Genomic DNA, 13086 nt, shown 5'->3' on the forward strand with positions numbered 1-13086 from the left:
TTCTGGAAGGCCTCGAATTAAAGGGGTCATCATTTCACAGGTAATTGCATTGGTGATTCATAGCCTGTAGTTAATTTTCTGTCATGTATCATTTGCAAGCAGGCAGCTTTGTGCATGTCTTCCAGTAGTTGGTCAGGAGTACCAACTATAGCTCCAGGGTCTCCCCTTTCCAATGGATTAAGCCCTGCTGCCCAATGAGCTGCGTGCTGAGTTAGGGACCACGGGTTACATCTGTCTCCTGCTGTTGAGAAGACCCCATGTCCCCAGTACCCACTGGCTTCTTGTTCTGTCAGTCAAATCTGATCTCCTCCGGTGAGAGATGCAGTATGTGTTCTGTCTCTGACTCGTGAGGGAGACGCCCGTACTCCTTTTTCAGCTCAGCCAATTCAGCAGCAGTGTACAGGATTTCTTTAGTGGTTGTATGCAAATCAAGATCTTCATCATTGATATGATTATATTCTGTTTTAATTAAAGGTTTCAAGCTAGGACAGCAGTGCTCCCCACAATTTTTCATCAGTTAGTTCTTTCTGAGGGTAAATTTGATTAATGAGAGGGGTTTCCCTCTCCACTGTTTCTTTGGTGAGTAAGCATTCTTTGAATTTTTAACCCATTCCTCTCTTTGGGCCACTGGCAAGAGATGGATCTCATTCCTTTCTTCATCTAATTGTTTTTGCAAAATCTCAACTAGGTTTTGAAAGGAGTCCATTCTAGTTCTTTCCTCACCTTTTTGCTTAAAGCAAGTTTCTCTAGCTGCTGTAAGACAAGCTCCCAAAACTGAGCAGAGTATATATTTTTGCCCAGTAAAAGCCTTTGGAACCCATACTGGAGGTCTCCTCCTCATCCTTGTCTCCATCATGTGCCTACCAATATCCTTGTGCCGTGGAGCATTTGCTCTGAGCCACACCTTGGGTCACCCCACTCCCGAGTGTCACAATCCCCTAACACAAGTGGGAGTTGTGAGAGGTTCGTTTGATCTCAGAGTGCAAAAAGGACACCAGGGGATTTCAGTTTAAATCACAACAGCAATAATGCACCTTTATTTTAGTGCCAGCAACAAGGGTTATGTGATAGATGAGAGGGAGAGAGAGATGGAGAGAGGGATAAAGAGGCAAAATGCAAAAAGAAAATAAGGGGGGTTATAGCTACCAACGGATGAGACAGGGTCACCGGTGTCTTCTTCCATGGGGAGATCTCTCTTGAAGAAAGTAACTTGGAAAAGTCATTTTTACAGTCTGTTTCAAAGCAAGGGGCAGCTGGCCAAGAGGTGGGGAAATTCCTCGGCTCTTGTGATGAGACCCCTTGCTCTGGGAAGCAGGTGTAAGGTACAGAACAGGCCGCTCCTTACAAGTCCCTGCTCAGCAGCAGGAATGAAGGCAGTGTACCTTGAGAGCACAACAAGCACACCTGCAAACCATCACCTGGCAAGCTTCCACCTCAACCAGGCCAGAACCCCTGCACAAAGTCCCTTGGGGTCTTCAGGGTCTCGGTCTCTGTTCTTGCAATGGTTGTGAGGCAGATGAGGGTAACTTCAGACTGTCTCTTACACCCTAGTAACCCCAAATGACACCAATGACCCCAAATTACCACAAATAACCCCAAATTACTCTAAAGGACTCCTCTGACCCCTCACCTGACCCCAAATGACCCCAATGACCCCACACCTGACCCCACAGGGCACAGACATTTACCCCCTGCTGAGCTTGGTCCTAAACAACCCCAAATGCTTCAAAAACCTCCAAAATTTGACCCTGGGAACTTCCTGGATGAGCAGGGTCAGTTCCAGCACAACGAGGCCTTTGTGCCCTTCTCGGCCAGTGGGCACCCCAAAAATCCCATAAATCCTTGGAGTGGGGCTCTAAATCCTTCTGGAATCCCAAAAATCCCAAAATTCCATTGGGGTGGGGCTCTAAATCCTTCTGGAATCCCAAAAATCCCAAAATTCCATTGGGGTGGGGCCCTACATTCTTTTGGAATCCCAAAATTCCTTGGGGTGGGGACCCCAGACCCATTTGGGACCCCCACCCCTGAAACCCCCAGACCATTTTTGGACCCCAATCCCAAAGCTCCCAGACCCTTCAGGGACCCCCCAGTCTGTTTTTGGGGTAGCCCAGACCCTTTTGGGACCCCAGACCCTTTTGGGATCCCGTAGCCCCCAGAGTCCCCAGACCCTTTAGAATCCCCCAGGCCCTTTTGGGATCCCCAACCCCTGAAACCCCCAGCCCCTTTTGGGACCCCAGCCCCTTTTGGGACCCCAGCCCCTTTTGGGACCCCAGCCCCTTTAGAGATCCCCAGACCCTTTTGGGACCCCTGACCCTTTAGAGATCCCCAGACCCTTTTGGGACCCCCGACCCTTTGGGGTGGGGCGGTGCTGACGCCCCCTCCCCACAGGGCAGTGGCTGTGCCTGGGGGAGGCGCTGGCGCGGGCAGAGCTGTTCCTGTTCCTGACCTCGCTGCTGCAGCGCCTGCGGCCGCGACCCCCGGCACCCCCCGAGGAGCTGCCCACGGCCCCCCTGGAGAGCGGCTTCGCCAACATCGTGCCCCGCTTCCAGCCCCTCCTGCTGCCCCAATGAGACCCCCCCAAATTCCAGACTGCTCCCCAAATTCAGGAACTGCCCCAGGATCGGGACCCTTCCCCATGGATGGAAAATCTCCCCCCAGATCCTCCCCAGATTCCACTCCCCACATCCCCCCCGCTTCCAGCTCAGGAGGGGGCTCTGATGAGACCCCTCCCCAAGTCCCACCCCTGAGATGCCTCCCCATCACTGGAAATCCCCCCAAATCCACCCCAAACCCTGCCGTAAAGTCGGGAATCCCCCTTGAGACCCCTCTCCAAATTCAGGATGCCTCCCCAAAATGCCCCTCCTCACTGGGATCAGGACCCCTCCCCATCAATGGAAATTCCCCCAAAACCCAAAAAATTCTCCCGAAATCCCCTTCCCACAATCAGAACACCCCTGGGACCCCAGAATTTCCCCCCAAAACCACCAAATTTCTCCCCCAAAATCCCAAAATTTCTCCCAAATCCCCCTAAAAACCCCAAAACCCCCATACCCCCCAAAAGTCCCAAATCCTCCCAAGACTCAAAATCCCCCCACAAAACTCCAAATTTCCCCCCAAAAATCCCAAATTTTTCCCCAAAACCCCCAAATTTCTCAAAATCCCCAAAATTCTCCCCACCCCCCCAAATTTTCCCCCCAAAACCACCAAATGCTCCCAAAATCCCAAATCCCCCCTCAAGATTCTCAAATTACACCTCAAATCACCAAAATTTTCTCCCCCAAGAATCCCAAATACCTCCCCAAAAATATGGGTGGGTGCCCCTAAGCGACCAAATCCCTTCTCCCCAAAATTATCCCTGGACCCCGAATTCCCCCTAAAACCCCCAAATTTTCTCCCCCAAACCCAGTTTTTTTTCCCCAAATCCCAAATCCTCCCCTAAAAGACCCAAAATTCTCCCCAAAATCCAAAATTTCCCCCAAACCCCCAAATTCCCCCCAAATTCCCAAATTCCACCCCAAAACTCAGGAGATCCTGCCCAAAAAACTGGTGACCCCTCCCAAGAAGCCCCCCAAAATTGCAACTCCCTCCCCAAAACTCACCAAAAAACCTGAGAACATGAATTTTTTATTTCACATTTTTCATACTCTGGGTGGGGGGGAAAACCTCAGAATTCCCGGGAGTTTTTCCCGTTTTTTGGGGAGGGGGTTGTCCCCAACTTTTCCAACACCCCCCAGGCGATCCCTTCCCAAAATTCCTGCCCCTCAGCGCCCCAAATTAAGTGCACATAAATAAAAAGAGGGAAAAAAAATAGGGAGGAAAAAAGGTAAAAATAAAAAAAAAAAGAACCCCCCCCAACCCAAATCTGTGAGAAGGGGGACAGAGGAAAAATTGAGGGAGGGGATGATTCCCCCCTAAAAAAATTGAGGGACCCCTCAAAAAATTGGGGGAACCTCCTCCAAAAAAACCTCACATGCCAAAACCATCAAAAAATAGCAAAAAAAGGCAAAAAAACCATGAAAGATTTGGGGGAGAATTCTCCCCAAAAATGTGTCAAAAAAGGGGGACCTCCCCCTTGAATCCAAGGAATTTTTGGGAAAATTTTTTTCCCAAAAGTAACGGGTTTTTGAGGGTGGCAGCGGAGGAAAGAGCTCCTGCAAATTCCTGGGGGTGTCCCTGAGATCCAGTGGAGGCACCTGGTCCTAGAGGGAGACAAAAAGGGCATTTTAGGGAAATTAAGGGAATTTTGAGGGATTTGGGTGAATTTTAGGGAATTTTGGGATTTTTGGGCGGGTCTGGGGGCAGGTCTCAATTTTGTGGGGTCTTGCATTCCGGGGCCGCAGGATCATGTCCAGGGAGGCCACAGTTACCAGGAACAGGCATGGGACACCAACGAGATGGGATTCTGCTCAGGAAAACATTTATTCAGCTCAGGAACAAACTCAGATGCAGAGACAGCCCCAAACAGAGGCAGGGAGATGGGGTTTGAGAACCAGGGTGGAGTTCAAGGTCAGGGACCACTGGGAACACAGCAAAGGAGAAACCCCAGGGGCCCAAACCCAATCAGAAATCCCTGGGCTGCCTCCCCACGAGGGGTCCAGGGTGGAGTTTCTTCCTGGGCTCTCAGGGCCCAACCTCTGAGGCAGAGAGATGGAATTCCCTCTTGCCCACACCTCTCACTTTAACAATGTTCATTTGAAACTCAATCTTTGCCTCCCTGGGCAGGGGCACCTCACACAAAAACTCACTCGGTAATGGGCTCCCCCTCCCTTCATCTTCCCCAAACTTTGGCTGTCTCATTCCAGACCCCACCCCACCTCCCCAGTCCCAACCCCAACCCATCCCATCCCTGCTGGACAACAAGACCCCTTCCCAATCCCTATTTCCCCCATTTCACACCTCCCAAACTCCATCCCACCCATCCTGCCCCACCCAATGCCCATCTCACCCCTCCTGATTTGCATCCCACTTCACCCAGTCCCCTTCCAACCCCATTCCACCTGATGCCTTCAGAAGGCTGATCTAAAACAGAGGCTGGACAGAGTTAAGAATAAAGTTTATTAGAAGAATTTAAATACACCATGGGCAGTACAAGAGCCAGGCCAGGGCTACACCCAAGATGGACCAAAAATGGTCATAAAAATGGACAACTGATCACAAAGTCCCACATTTTTAGAAGTTTAGGTTCATCTGCATATTTGGGTTCATTGTCCAGTTACAGCTTCAGATGATGAAGTCCCATCCTTCTTGTTTTCTCTCTTCAGTCCACCCTTGTTTATGCTTTTGGGCTTGAAACTTCTAACAACTGTCCTTGGTATCAAGCTAGAAAAGGAACTGCTTTGTCTACCTACTCTGTGAAGAGAGCTCACTAACACTTAATAGGAAGTTCAAAGCTACAAACCTAGGCAGTGCAGAATATGAAAGATGTGAAAGCTAAAACTTGAGGCAACACACCCTGAGGAGCTGTGGAATCCAAGAAATCTGGGTGGGAATAAGTATTTTTTAGTGGCATTGAGTGGTTCTTAGGTGACAGATTGAACCCTCTCATCTTTTTGAGTGCCAAGAGATGGAGAAAACTACAACAGATACCCCCACAATCCCCAAATCCTCTCAATTATCTCCTTGAATCCCAGATTCCCTTAAAGCACTAGTGAAAAGTGAGGCTTTAGATGCCTTTGACGAATTTGTAGACTTTTACCCCAATTTTGTCTCTTTTATAGGAATGAAGATGAATCAAGAGATAGAACCAAAACAAAATGACCTCCAGCCCAGTGTGTTCCCAACACAGATCACTGGGAACGTGGGTCATCAGGGCTCTGCCCAACGTGGGTCCTCTGCTGGGGGATGGAGCTGGGGTAGCACACGAAGCTCTTCCTGCACTTGGGGCACTCACAGGGCTTCCCTTAGTGGTGCTTTTGTTGGTGTTGGGTCAAGTGAGATTTCTGGGTGAAGTTCTTCCCACACTGGGGACACTCGTAGGGCCTCTCCCCAGTGTGGATGCGCTGGTGGGTGATGAGGTTGGAGTTCTGCTTGAAGCCCTTCAAGCACTCGGGGCAGCGGAAGGGCCTCTCATCCGTGTGAATCCGCTGGTGCAGGAGGAGACTGGAGCTGCTGTGAAACCTCTTCCCACACTCAGGACACTCGTAGGGCATCTCCCCAGTGTGGATCATCTGGTGGATGGTCAGATGGGACCTCTGACTGAAGGTCATCCCACATTCCCCACACTCATAGGGATGTTCCCCAGTGTGGATCCTCTGGTGAATGGTCAAATTAGAGCTGTTTCTGAAGCTCTTCCCACACTGGGGACACTCGTAGGGCCTCTCCCCAGTGTGGATGCGCTGGTGGGTGATGAGGTTGGAATTTCGCTTGAAGCCCTCCCCACAGTCAGGGCAGTGGAAGGGCCTCTCATCTGTGTGAATCCGCTGGTGCTGGAGGAGATGGAGCTACTGCGAAACCTCTTCCCACACTCATGACACTCGTAGGGCCTCTCCCCAGTGTGGATCATCTGGTGGATGGTGAGTTGGGACCTCTGACTGAAGGTCATCCCACATTCCTCACACTCATAGGGACATTCCCCGGTGTGGATCCTCTGGTGGCAGATCAGGCTAAAGCTGCAGCTGAAGCTCTTCCCACATTCCCCACACTTGTAGGGTCTCTCCCCAGTGTGGATGCGCTGGTGACTGATGAGGTGGGAGTTTTGCTTGAAGCCCTCCCCACAGTCAGGGCAGTGGAAGGGCCTCTCATCCGTGTGAATCTGCTGGTGCAGGAGGAGACTGGAGCTGGTCTGAAACCTCTTCCCACACTCGGGACACTCGTAGGGCCTCTCCCCAGTGTGGATGCGCTGGTGGGTGATGAGTTTGGAGTTGAAGCTGAAGCCCTTCCCACATTGCCCACACTCATAGGCCCATTCCCCAGTGTGGATCATCTGGTGGCAGATCAGGCTGTTGCTCTTGCTGAAGCTCTTCCCACACTCCAAGCACTTGTAGCGCTTCTCCATATCCTGAAGCTGCTCATGGACCGCCAGCTCACAGCCCTGGCTGGATCTCCGGCCGCCTTCCCGGCACAGGGTGGGTCTTTCCTCCTCAGAGCACCCTGGGCTGGGTTTGGAGCCCCTCCTCCTGCGGGATCTCTGGGGATTTTCCTCCCCGTTGTATTCCTGCACTGTGGAGCTGCTCAAAACGGCCTCTTCCACGAGGTTCTGCTGCAGGGATTTGTCCTCCCTGGTCTCCATCCTCAGCTCCTTGTCTGGGGGAGGAAGGACAAGGAGAGGATGGGATTTGCCTCCGTGCCAGAGGGAAGGGGAAGGAGATCCCCCCAGTGCGTCCCCGGCAGGACGGCGTCGGCAGCGGGGTTGTCCTGCAGCCGGGGGCCATGCTGGGCTGGGAGATGGAGCAGGAGAGAGGGGGAAAGGGACACTGACTTCCTCCTCACCTGCCTGGGCATCCTGGGGCATCTTCCTCTTCCTTGCAGCCTCCTTCTCCATCTGGCCAAGGTTTGGGAATGAGAAATCCTTGTTTGCGGAAATATGCAATGCATGAGCACATTGGGTTAGGGTGTTCCTCCTGACCAAGTTCATCTCTAGAAGTTACCGGGCATCTGGGGCCCATAAAAACCTCCCAAACACCAAAATTCAGCCCTGAAAATGCCTCCCAGGAGTTCCCCATCTCTGTTCTCTCCCCTTTGCAGTTCAGGGATTCCCCCCGTCTCAGCTCCTGGGGGTCATGCTTGCACTGGGGGCCCCCTGTCTGCTTGCTCCCTGCCCACCCCAGGTTGCTGGGAGTGCCAGAAATCCAAAAAGTTCCCCCCGTTTCCATCTCCTCATTTAGGGATGATGGGGCTTTTTGGATTCCGATGGTCCCTTCTCCCCTTACTCTCTGCTTTGAGGTGCAGAAGGTCCAAGGAGTCCCCCCTGCCCCTCTCCAGGCTGTTGAGGGTCCCGTGAATTGTGGCGCTCCCCATCTCTGGGCTCCACACTTTCGGGTCTGGGGGGACACAAGGCTCTGCTCCTCCAGGCTGCCTCTGACAGCAGCCACCACCAGGACCCCCCAATGTCCCCCCAAGGGGCATTTGCTGCTCAGCTTTGGAGTTCTTCATTCTCCAAACATTCCCCCAGAAAAACCCAACCCAGGCACCCCCCAGGATATCTGGGTCAAGCTCCCCCTCCCTGGTCATTGCTGGGATGGGGGGTGATGATCCCATGGGTAGGATCCCATGGGTGAGGGGCTGTGAATTCAGGGAGTGCTCGACCTTGTGTTTCCTCCTCCTTTCCATGATCCTCCTTTGTCCCTCCTCTTCTTCTTCCTCTGGCTCCTCCTCTTCCTCCTCCCTAACACCAGCTTCTTCTCCTACTTCCATTCCTTCTCACTCTCCTTCTTCATCCCTCCTCTTCCATCCCTCCTCCTCCTCCTCCCCCAGGAGCAGTGACACCCTCGGTGCCCCGTTCCCGAACCCCTCACAGCCCACGGCAGGAGCGGGGATGGAGCCGGGACAGGTCGGGATGGGCAGCGCGGGGCTCTCCTCTGCTCCCACCCGCTGGGGATGGGGGGAACCCGGCCCGGGGAAAAGGAGAGGGAAACTGGGAAAATTGGGGGCTGCAGATCCACCCTGGGGCTGGCTGGGGACCCTGGCTGGGGACTGCCAGCCCTTGGGGCTGCTCTGGGGAGATGCGGGAGGGGGGAACACAGAGAGGGCTGGGGGATCCCAGGAGTGGCAGCACTGGCAGGGACTGGTTTGTACTGGGATCATCCTGGGATCATCCTGGCAATGGCTGAGATTGCACTGGCTGTGTACTGACATCATACTGGGATCATACTGGGATCATACTGGGATGATACTGGCAGTGAGTAGGAGCCTGCAGGGGGCAACTGAGACCAGGTTGTGAGGAACTGGGAATATGCCCTGCACTCCCCAGAACCCCGGGATTACCCGCCATATGTCCCATAAGTCTCCCCCAAACCCTCCAGGATCCCCGAGTGCCCCCTCAGCGCCCGTTCGGGACCCCCCAAAGCGTCCCTGGATCCCTGAATGCTCCTGACCCCACAGATTCCCCTTCCAGCCACTCCTGGGAATTCATCTCCCATCATCCCTCAACACAGTTCCGCGCCCAAACCTCCTGCCGTGCCCCCCGCCCTAAAGAGCCCGGTTACAGCTCCCCAGGTTCCCCCCAAGTGCTCCCGAGCCGTATACATTCACCCCCAGGACCTGCAGACACGGCTCGGACGCAAAAGTTTTCTCCAAGCGCTTCCCCACACCGCCAAACGCGCCTTCCGAGCCACTTCCGGGACTACAGCTCCCATCATGCTCCGCGGCCCCCATAGAGCGCTATTCCAGCCGGGACTCCATCTCCCGTCATGCCCCGCGCCTCACCGGAACCCATTGGAGCTGCGCCTACAACTCCCGTGATGCTCCGCGGCTCCATTAAACCGTATTATACCGGCGCCTACAACTCCCATCATCCCCCGCGGCCCATAGATTCCCTGTTACAGCCCCCCAAGTGCCCGCCCGGACCCCGAAGGGCCCCCAGATTCCCCTCCCTGACCTCCAAGTGCCCCCCTGGACCCCCAAGTGCTCCCCCGGACCCCGAATTGTCCCACAGAATCCCTAAATGCCCCTCCAAGTGCGCACCCGACTCCCCAAGTGTCCTCCAGTCCCCCAAGTTCTCTCTAAATTCCCTCCCCAGACCCAAAACTGCCCCAAATGTTCCCCAGAAAAGTCCCCATGGACCCCAAAGTGGCTCCTTTTACCCTGTCCGAGAAAATTATTAAAAAATATGATCAAAGGACTAAAAACAGGAGTAATTAGCATAAAGAGGGACAAATAGTAATCAGTTAATTAATGAAGGGAATTGTGTTACTTTGAACCAACACCGATAATATTTTTAGTTGCTAAAAATGTATCAATTCTTCTATATAAATATAAAAATTAGGTTATAAAAGTACAGAATAATATTATTATAAAAATTAAAATTTTATTTTTATTAATGTATTAGATTTTAATTATAAAGAAAAATTATAAAGAGAAATGTTTTCAAAGCTTTGAGATGTCAGTCCCAGGTGGGCGATGTCAGACATGCTGAGGCTCGGGGTGAGGAGCAGGTTGTCCAAACAGGGGCAGCCCACAAGGGGCTCATTCTTCTCTGTGACCAGACCTCCTTAGGAGACATTCAGCATCAGGATTGTAAAGAGTAAATTGTGGCCTCCTGATCAGTACACAAAGATGTTTTACAGTTTGAACAGTAGAATGTTGTCACCGTAAGGGGCCTTCTTTGTTAATATACCTCATGTTGTGTCATGTTTGTTAAATACCAATGTTGTTGTACCAGCCTTCTTTGTTAAAATATTGTTATAAATGAAATTAGAATTTTGACAACTAGTTCCCTTTGGTAAATGGCAGTTTAATTAAAAATGAATACAGTTTACTAAATTGAATAGTAATGTGGTATAAAAGAATACAGTTTAGTAAAATAATAGAGTTTAATAAAAAATTAAAATTTATATATATAATCTGCTAGAAGTTAAGAATGATTAAAGCATAAGCAAAACCGACCAGGGTACGGAGGCTTCCCATCCTGCCTCACGTTCAAAACAAAGCACTTCAAGCTAAACTTATATACTGTATGCTTTTACATATTCATTAATGTTTCTTTTAAGTTTCCTCCTATTTCCAATTTTTCTGACTTTATGTCACTTTTCTTCACGGCGCATGCCTCACTTGTTGTTAGGGGGTCTTCAGTCTTCTTTTGGTGGTCTTTTGGCAAAGGCTTCTCCTCTTCCTCATTATCCTTTGGATAACCTTACAGGTTTGTGCATGCGTACTAAGCCTTGTGTTATGTAAGTCTACTAATTAGCCTTATGTTTACTAATCTTTAGGCCCAATGCCTAAATTTGTTCTAATTTTGGTCCATCTCAGGGCCATTTTGGTCTTGAGACACCATTTATCTTCTAAACTACATCCTGTACCTTGAATTTGACATGTAACATCTGCAAAGGGGTACATCTGCTTTGTAACACTGATTCTTGATTGTTTCTAATAATAACTTTAATAACAGTTCCAATTTAGTTAGCACGAACCAATTCCATTTATTACAACTGCAAATACCCCTTATGTCCCTTTTTATTCATTTCCATGCTAACGGCCTTGCTTTCTTCATTGCTATGGATAAACTTGTATTTTCTCAATTTCTTCTTTTGCTAACTCAATTCTTTGGCCTGCAGATCAGCTGCTGAGCCCATCCACATTCACCTCTTAGTCTTCAGAGGGAAACTTTGAGCACAGTGAGAATCTCCCAGTGTGCAAGAGGGTCCCTGTGTGCCAGCTGCAGCTGGGGCCTCAGCCAACTCCTCTCTCAACAGGTTCCCCTCTGCAGCTTCACAAGTCCAGCCAAACACCTCCCTCAGGGACACCTGCACCACACATTTCACATCTCCATGCCCATACGTGATGTCCCTGTCACAGCTGCATTACCAGCTTGCTGCTGTGCAGATGCTGCCACCACCCAAAGCAAGGCCCTGTGTCCCTGAAGGGACCCGCCCTGCTCTGTGGCCTGGACTGAAGGTGGGTCCCTCCTGCCAGGGCAGGGCCCAGCACAGCTCTTCTGTTCCAATAAAGAGATGGAGCTCTCACCCCAGTGTCTGGCTGGTACCACCAGCAAAGCCCACACAGCACCAGCCCTGGCTGAGCTCCATGTCCAGGAGCAGGCAGGGCTGACCATGGTGTGGGCAGGCAGGAGCCAGGCAGGGGCTGCTGTGACCAGCGGCGGGGCACTGAGGGGCTGGGGGAGTCCGTGTTGAGCATCCCTGGGATGAGGGCACATTTCCTTCAGTGGCATCACCTGGGCCTGAACCTCCTCCAGTGCCATGCCCAGGAAAAGAGGCAACCATCAAGAGCATCTCCTGGGACACCGCCTGACCAGCAATGTCAGCCGACAAAACCAAGGTTTTGTTTAGCAATGACCCTTTGATGAACTCAAAGATTTACAGTCGGGGCAGTCCTCTGGTACAGATGGGAGTACACTTGGGGCAAACACCTTAGGCCATGAGGTCACAGCAGCCTGTGGGGTGACAGCAGGCTGAGGTGACAGCAGGCTCTGAGGTCACAGAGGTCTCAGAGCCCCGTGGTTGCACAGCACCACAAGGACCGAGCAGTCAGTCCTTGACCACGACTGTTGTGGCAGCAGCGGCGGCGGCAGCAGCGGTGCTGACATTGGGACAGCGGTGTCAGGACAGTGGTGGCAGCAAGAGCTGCAGGACTGGCAGAGGGCAAGGCACCATGGCCTTTGTTCTGCGCCTCCTCCTCCTGCTCCTCCTGGCAGTGGCCCTGCCTGACAGGGCTGCCCAGGCTGCTCTGTGGCGAGCAGGGCGAGCAGGTGAGCCGGTGGCCTGGGTCCCCTTTCCCGGGACAGTGCTCCCTTCTCCCTGGGAAGCGTTGGGGATGGTTTTCCCCAGGGCTTTAGGGAGGGTTTCCTCTATGGCAGGGACAGAGGCCTCAGGGGCCCTGGACTGGTCCTGCTGCCCCTCCAGAGATGTTGCACGGGGCCTGCAAAGAGGGTGGAGAGTGACCAGAGCCAGCCCAGAGCTCCCCAGGCCCCTCTGCAGCTTTGGCCATGTCCATTGACATCTGGCTCCCACAGCCTTACCTAACCCCCTTGCAGTGCCCAGTTCCCTAAGGCAGAAGGGGGTCCCAGCACACCATGGAATGGTTCTGATCTGTGCTCCCTTCCAGATGAGGGTGGTAGGAAGGCTTCTCCAGCAGCTTGGCTTCATGATGATTTTCTGCCTCTTGAGCCCCAGGCAGGTATGTTCTCACTGTCCCAACAAGGAATAATCATTGACAACCTGGCAGGAACCAGGTGACAGAAGATTCTGTGGCTGTTGAGTTACAGGTGTGTCTGCAGCGAGGATGTTTCAAGCTCCTTTTCTGGTTGCTGCACGCAAGTCCAGCTCCCATCACAGGGGTGAGTGGTGTGTCCCTGCTGATCCCACAGGCTTGAGCCCTGGTTCTGTGGGATCCCTTCATCTGAAATGGAAATACTTTCTGTTAAGGTCCTCCTAGAGGGAGGAATAAACCTACAGAGGATAGTAAATCCCTGGA

The 13086-nt window shown here is 52.1% G+C and overlaps 1 pseudogene; it reads right to left on the reverse strand.

Moving 5' to 3' along the window:
• LOC131586325 (uncharacterized) overlaps window positions 1-13086 on the reverse strand; it is a 1027770-nt pseudogene that overhangs the window by 629709 nt on the left and 384975 nt on the right.

Source organism: Poecile atricapillus, chromosome 19 (genome assembly GCF_030490865.1).
Source record: "Poecile atricapillus isolate bPoeAtr1 chromosome 19, bPoeAtr1.hap1, whole genome shotgun sequence".
NCBI lineage: Eukaryota > Metazoa > Chordata > Aves > Passeriformes > Paridae > Poecile > Poecile atricapillus.